The sequence below is a fragment of the Nannobrachium achirus genome (genome assembly GCF_963921795.1).
Source record: "Nannobrachium achirus genome assembly, chromosome: 6".
Taxonomy (NCBI): Eukaryota; Metazoa; Chordata; class Actinopteri; order Myctophiformes; family Myctophidae; genus Nannobrachium; species Nannobrachium achirus.
In genome coordinates, this window is record NC_137815.1 from 33432999 (window position 1) to 33441489 (window position 8491).

The window sequence follows — 8491 nt, forward strand, 5'->3', positions numbered from 1 at the left end:
ATTATTGTTAAACACCTGCATTACTTAATTTACAATACAATACAATTAGAATGTAGAACAATTGTTATTTTGAATGACCTGTTATCAGTCCTCATCAAATGGTGGTCCATGGCTCAAATGATGAATAAATAATGGACCTTGATATGAAAAGGGTTGAAGACCACAGCAATATGTAATAATGCTGGTTCTTTGGATAACTTTAAATTAAGAGGAACTGACCTTGCACTTTGATCTCCCAAAAGGAACCTACATTTTGAGAAGCCACATGATGGGAGAAATAATTACAGTTGATTACAATTGATGCATGAATTAGTAACATAGCTTCAACTATGCAAAATAACTGAATCTATCTGCAATCTTGTCCATGAAATGAACTGTATTAGGCTAAATGACAAAGCACATTGCTGACAGACACCATCAACATGTTAGTGAAGACATAAATTAAAAAGATGACAAAAAGAGAATATATGTGCTACATAGAGGATAAAGATGTGAAACAATAAAAAGGCATCACTTACAGAAGATGGTAACTAAATACAGATGTCCAACCATGCATCTAAATAATGCCATTGTTGTCCCTATCCCCATATGGCGTCTGGTCTGACTGCATGTATAATGTCTGTAGCCTATAACCAATAGCTTAAAAACCACATCAGGAAGTGTAGCCTATCGCTCACACAGAGCTATGGTCTACTACAATAGTCTAGGCAGGACAACTCAATGGTATTTCAGTGAATTGAGTACAAAGGACCCGTAATGGAAACAAGCCTTTCTTGAGTTAAACTGTACTTTACTGTGCTTTTTTATGCAAACTGCTAATAAAGTATTCAATCAATCATCAAAATGTATTTTAGTACATTTCTTTAACTTATAGGACAACCTTTTTTTCATATTTTAGATAGACATTAGATAAAAGAAAACTTAGAAAAGATGAGTATTTCCACATTTCAGCACTTTTACTTCTAGCCTATACGCTATATCTGATCTTAGACAAATGTACTTTTTCTCCACGACAATTATTTGAAAACTTTTGTTAAAGTTGCTTTGTAGATTTTGATTATCCATTAGTATTATTACAAAACCTAGGTACTTTGGCTATATTCAAAAGATTTTATACATTTTAACAACTTGTGAGTTACATTACTTCCTATATTTTGATTCCAATACTTTACTTTGACTCAAGTCCTACATTTTCAATACAGGACTTTTAGCCTACTTTTTACAGACTACATTGTGGTATTGATACTTTTACTGAAGTAAAACGTGATTACTTCTTCCATCAATGGTTAGTCTAGTAGTCTACTAGCAACCACAGTTTTACCCTAGCAAACACCTATTAGACCCAACCACCTATTAGACCCTATAGCAACCACCTATTGGACCATTCTGCACTATTAGACCATAGCAACCGCCCCTAAGACCCTAGCAACCATCGTTTTACCTATCATTAAAAAAATCATTATCACCTTTAAAACTTTCAGAACTAATAACAGATTCCTAAAATAAAACACTTTCGACCGCAACAAATTGCTTAAGTAGCAATAGACTTATGGGCTCCACTCTATGCTATGAGGGCTGCTGGTGTCTGCTGGTGTCTGCTGGGGAAACTGAGCGACAGGGGCATTTCTGCCTAATAGACCCCATAGACAGTCATTTGGGATCAATATAAGTAGGAAAATGAGCCTAGATGTTATTTAGTGCGGAGTTGTCCTGTAAGTAAGTACTGTACTGTAGTTACTTTACACCACTAATCTCTTGGTCCCTCTGCTGCAGGTCTTTTGTCATCCAGCAGATTCCCAGCAGTAACCTCTTCATGGTGGTGGTGGATAATAAGTGTGACTGCAGCTCTGTCCCTGCAGTCAGCATGGACCCCATCGAAGTGATGTATATCCTTTTATCCAGATCACACTGGAGCCGGTGATAAGACGTTGTTTAGTTTACACAGACATGTTCATTTTAGTTTAAATAACACAATATACGTTGTTTAAGAGTTTAGAGATTTTTGCCACCTTAAAGGGTAAAGCATATACCGGTACATCTCTCTCTCTCTCTCTCTCTCTCTCTTATAACCACAATAATGCTCTCTCTCTCTGTTGTAGTTAATAATAGTATAACTATGATTGAACTTAGCTATGTTCTCGACTCTACATGTGTATTCTTCAACCCTTAACCCCTTTGAACACAACAAGACACTGAAATGTGACAGACTGAAGTTTCAGAAAGACAGGAAGAAACCAGAATCGTGTCATCCTTTTCACGCTGAGGTGAGGCTATCTATTCTTATGACATTTATAAATGTCACAAATTGAAACTTAAGGGGAATATTTACTACTGTATTATCTAATATCAGAGTAAAGTGGTTTTAAATATAGTTTCTTTCTTTCACAGAATGTCTTTTCTTTACTGATTGATTGATTGAATATTTTATTAGACAGAGATGTAAATCAGCACGATTACAGTCAAAACTATTTGTCTAAAAGGATTACAAAATGTCCTTGCGGTCTTGTTTCCATTGGGGTCCTCTAGGTATTCAATTCATCAACATATAAAGAAGCACCAAAGACATTCAATAAGTATAAAAACACTATATGTACTGAGTAAAGAAGGGAAAGAAAGGGGGGGGGGGGTCGATCACTTCTCGCCTGTCTAAGGGAGAAGTGATAACTACCTCCCCCTTTGGCCTCCTGAAAGGTGAATGACTGTACTCTCTCTGTAGCAAGACACGTGACGGGAGCCATTGCACTGCTGTTCAATTCTGTATTTAAAGACAAAATGTTAAGCAGCGTTCATCTTCTCTTCTCTGCAGGAGAATGCCATGGAGTGTGGCTCAGCGACAGGCCTCTCCTCTGCTCTCACGGCAGCGCTGTGCTCCCCCCTGCTAGCGTTTCTCATGAGCAGGTGACCACCATCGTCATCAAGAATAGATCAACCACAAACAGAGCAACAAACAAACACAATAATGCTTGTAACGCATAGAGATCCAAGACCAGCCAGAGCTGAATTTACAGTTGAAATAATGAGTCACTGCAACCGACAAGAATGAATTCTCCTTTTCAATTAAATCCACGTTCCGTCTGTACACCAGGGATCTTCAACAGGGGGTCCTCAGATTTACTACGGGGGGGGGGGGGGGGGGGTATGTATGTGTATGTGATAGGAACATTTTCTTATTTGTTTTTTGCATTAACCACTTTTCTGAGCAGGACATTAGCCGAAAATAGCCAATCTACAAGCACACCTTTGTGTGCTTGTAGATTGGCTATTTTCGGCAAAGAGAATTGATGTAGCGGGAAAAAAGAGGAGACCAAGTACAGAGCCAAAGGTGACGTTTACCAAGTATTGACGGTTCAAGTGGTTAAATGTCTGAAAATGCACATTAACATCAATCCAACACAACACTCATGACAGCGCTGTCAAGCAAGTCTATGCAGCGATCTATGGAATATATGAAAAAAGTTTAATTCGCAAAACACAGTTTTATATAATAGGTAGTGGGGGTCCTGCTTCATCTCTCTCAGCTAAGGGGTCCCTGACCTGAAAGATGTTTAAGACCCCTGCTGTAGCATACACTATCAAGAGTCTCGTGTGGCCAAACTGTTGCCTCCCACATGTTCTATGTCATACAGTCTGGAGCACGGAAGCGATAAAGCGGATGTGAAGCCTCCTCCTTACTTGCGTTTCGTCGCCCGAATCCTAATATAAATCAAAATAATCTAAACATATATACCGGTAGCTTGCTGCTTAGCAGAAATGGGGGAAAAATCTATGTAAAGATGAACGGAAATGCCAGCTTCCTCTTTCAGATTTCAGGAGGTATAGTTCCAGACTCTATTCTGAGATTGTGGAATAGTTGTCTGGCTAGGCGAGACTATCAAGAGTACTCTGCTCAGTGACTTGAACTTGAAGGCAGCACACTTCAGATCACTGAATATCACAGCAATGACAATTACAGTTTCTTTCCTCAATGTATGTATGGAATGTAAAAAATTAAATAAAAAGTGAACACTGACCACAAATGGATCTATACATAGATCTATTTTGTGTAAAAAAAAAAGTTGTCTTTGAAGTTGACAATTGTGTGATTAAAAAAGATCAAATTGAATTTGAGCTGCACTTTTGGTAAGCAGTGTGTATAATATAGCAGAAATCTGCTGCAGTAAAACGACACAATGCTGTGATATTTTTTATTTTTTCAAACATTGTAGTTTCATCTTGATCTGTTTTTCTCTTTGAAACTTCATATGAAATACAGATGAGAAATAATAATAATAATATATTGTTGGATTCATTTTATTCTGCCAGCTTCTTTTCATACAGGCATTGAATGCATGTTGAAAAACAAAAGAATATGTTTAAACAATGTTATATTAACTATAAAAGTAGCTATAATTTGTCATATTGACCCATACTCATAAACACTACTTGTCAAAAAGCGGCTGAATAAAAACAGAGACATATTTTCCATCCCAGATTCCTTTTTTACAATGTTTATAGAAGAGTTGAGGGTGTGCGTGTGCGTGTGTGTGTGTGTGTGTGTGTGTGTGTGTGTGCATGCGTGCGTGCGTGCGTGTGTGTGGAGGGGGCAGCAACAATTATTACAATGATAAAACGTCAGGAAATCATACTTTATGCCACAATGAGCCCCTGTTTACCACAAGATATAAAATACACATGAATGTAAAATGTACATGAGTGAAACAGAGAAGAAACGTTAAAGGAAATATGCATTACAGTGGTGTCAGTGGTGGGCTATTAAGACAAAGAAAATTAATAAGAACGATTTTGCATCAGAACAAAGGATTTTACATCAGAACCACTTCAGAATCACCATCCTAAAAGGATCAGACTTGCAATAATCTGTTAGCCTGATTTCAGAGAAAGAGTCCACTCAGAGTGGGCGGGGTCTATGGTCTGGAACCAGGCAAATAATCTGTACCTCAAAACAAATCATCCAAATTATTAAGAAAATAAAAAAATAACAATTCACCTTAAAGTAAAAAAAAAACTGTTATGGTTGTTTTGAAACTGGTTGTTCATTACTAGTTTTGTCCTTGGGCATTCTTGTGGTTATAAGGCCATTGCTACGTGATTTGGTCTTTGTTATCAATTTCCTGTTCATGTAAAGCATTTTGTAATTGTGTTTTGAAAATACTATATAAATAAAGTAGTTTATTATTTCTGTCATAAGTTTTTGGTATTCATTAATGAACTAGTAAATTAAAGGATTGAAAAGTCAAGTAAGGGGGGCTGTCAAGCGCGCTGCTGAAGTCCTTGTCATGTATGTCTGTCTCCATCAGTTCCTCCTGGTACACACAACACCACTGAGCACTTTCTTAATAACACGCAAAGAAAGGCTTGACGCCGAAACACTATTAACTGGCTGTCTTGACCTAGGGGGATAGTTGGTCCGGTTGAGGGGGCCACGCATCTCCCCCCATTAGGTACCTACTAATTTCAATGTGGCTGGGCAAGGCTGTATTCTGGCATAGAAGGCTGGGCAAGGCTGTATTCTGGTATAGAAGGCTGGGCAAGGCTGTATTCTGGTATAGAAGGCTGGGCAGGTCTGTATTTGGGCTCATCCACGGTGCAGTACGTGTGGTAAACATCAGCCTAGAAAAAGGTACAGTAGAGACACACACTGTGATAGGAGCTATTTCATGTATATATCATGGATTAAAACAAAATAAAATGTATTTGAAAATATTTTGTAAGTCCTAAACGTCTGATTTATGAATCAGTGTTAAAGGAGCAAAAAATTATGTGAAATCCTGCTGTTAACTGTAGGCTACTGCTAACCAGGTGAAGAAATCACAGACTGAGGCTTTAACCTTTGCTTTTATATGAAACATCCGAGACTATCAAGATTTCATGGAACATGTTTCTAAACATATTGCTATATTGACCACTTCAAATACTCTAATCTTAAAATAATAACAAAAAATAGCCTATTCTACATCCTCTCAATGAGTCGGAGACACATCGAGAGATTGTACAATAGGTTATTTCTACTGCGCAACATGGTCTTGGTGACTGAGAACTTGAATCCATGTATAAATGGAACAGAAAGCAGACACTCTGAATGCCATGCCTTGTGTTCTTGTACTTACATCCTTATTTTGAGACTCCTGTTGATCAACCTCCACCACAGTACCTGACAATCAAGAGAGATGCATTGAGATCATGATATTGGTAAAAAAAACAAGGTATTATGTAAATAATAAAAAATTATAAACACAGCATGACCCATTTTAAACCAGGTTTAAACTTAATAATAATGCCTGATCTACCTGGTCTACCGTGGTCTATAGTGTGTGCCAGCGGCTACGTCATTGTAGTCCTTAGCGGCCATTTCTTGGGTCAAAACACAGGTGTTTCAATTGTTTGATTGCATAGAACTAATGCTCTAGTCTAATCAGAACACCTGTGTAAGGCTGTGTTTACCCAAGAAATGGCCGCTCTTAGAACTACATTTGGCACACCCTATACTGTAGGCCCTGTGTACTGTATGAGTTATTAACGGCACACATTTCTTAGTGTCCAATGTTGGAAGTACAGGTAAAAAGATGCACTTGTTTTTTATAGACTACAGAGATTTTAGATTTCACATTTTCAGAGCGCAACAGGTCCTCGACTAGCGCATCCAAACATTTTAGTATATTTTTTATTTGTTGAAGAAATTTACAGTATATTATGTCTTAGTTTTCGTCACCATAGCTTAGTTTTTGTTTAGTTTTTATTTAGTTATCGTCAATGAAAAAAGTAGCTAACGAAAAAATGTCGTCTTAGTTTTAGTCACCGAAATGAACACTGCTGTGAACCCAATAGCAATTTCAAGTAAATGGATCAAGTAACTAGAGCAACAAACCATCGGTGAGGGCTGGTACACCAGGAACATTCCCAGGCGTAGAACTGCACACACTGTGGGCTCCAGTGTTCTCATTGTTGTACTCCTTGAGAGTTAGAAGAGAGAGAGAGAGAGAGAGAGAGGATGTCCAAGATGGAACAAATCATTTTGAATGTTTCGGCTTTTGTTGAGTCTCATCTTTACATATTTAATATGAGTTACACCAATAAGGAATATTCAAATGTCCAGCATTTATTTCCAACCTGAATTATTATGATAGTAGATGTAACTTACCCGTCTTCCGCTGTTCCAATACATAACTGAAATTTAAACAAAAACGACACACAAACAAAGCCGCAGCTTTATATTGATGTGACTGTTGAAGAGATGTTGGTGCATTGGAGTTGGTGTCAATAGTTTAGTGATATTTGTGGTAAGCTATTATTCGTATTACGTTGGTGTTATTGTTTGAGAATGTAGAAGCAAACCAGAACTGTGAATAATGCACCATATTTACTCCATATTGAAATAACAGATGTAAGCTTAAAGCCTATATCCATCTAAGCAATACTCACTTTCACTGTTCCTCCTCCTACTTTGGTTACAAACAGCAGCAAACCCCAGCAAGATCACACCCACAAGGACGCCACAGCCAGCTAGTACAACTACAGCTAAAGTCCATTGCTTCCCTGTTCGCAGACAGCAAAAACAAATTAGTGAAGCAAATTGTATTCACACTTCATATAAAGTATACTCATGAAAAAAGGTGTATGTACACACATATATAATTATTTAATACATAAATATATATATATATATATATATATATATATATATTATATAGACCATTTCATTGTCACCTCTAGACCGGATATTCAACTTGGACTATGTGCTATGTCATGTCAGTGTGCTTGTGTCGAGATGTCAGGAAATAAAAATAAATATAAAAACTACAGTTGACATCAGATAACTTAAAACAGTAACCATGCCTCTTACCAGTTAGAAACACTGTTGCTCTGTGTGTAACAGTAGTCCCCTCACTCATGCCCACAACTGTAAAATAGGAGAACAGTTTGTCACGTTAGTGTGTCAAGCTGTAAGCAGCAACATCATCATGGACGGAGTATGGACTGGGGCCCTTGTCTTCTGTCCCTCTACACTCACCTATCTAATTAATACATTCCAATAAAAAAATCTATATCAAATAAAATAATGAATGCAGATAATATGGAGTGTCAGAAATAAAAGTGGCGCTAAACAAGCCAAACAACATGTAGCCCTGCACGCATTACTATTGTTGTCTGTGGATAAATACATAACATTTCAAAACATTTCAAAACGACATATTTATAATTTAGGCATTTAGCAGACACTCTGAATCCAGAGCGACTTACAATAAGCAAGTTAATACATCAATATATCAACATCAATACATCAAATGCATAGAAAAAGTAATCTAAGAAAAAGAAAGGTAGACCAAGCTAGGTGCTTCAGTAAAAAACCTTATATAAAACCTAAAAGAAATCTAACTTTCATGTATGGTCATTGAGGGTAGGCAAGTTCTACGGTGAGTGCTATGGGCTAAGGTGTAGTCTGAAGAGGTACTGGTATGTCTTCAGACCACGGCGGAAGCTAGGGAGTGAGTCT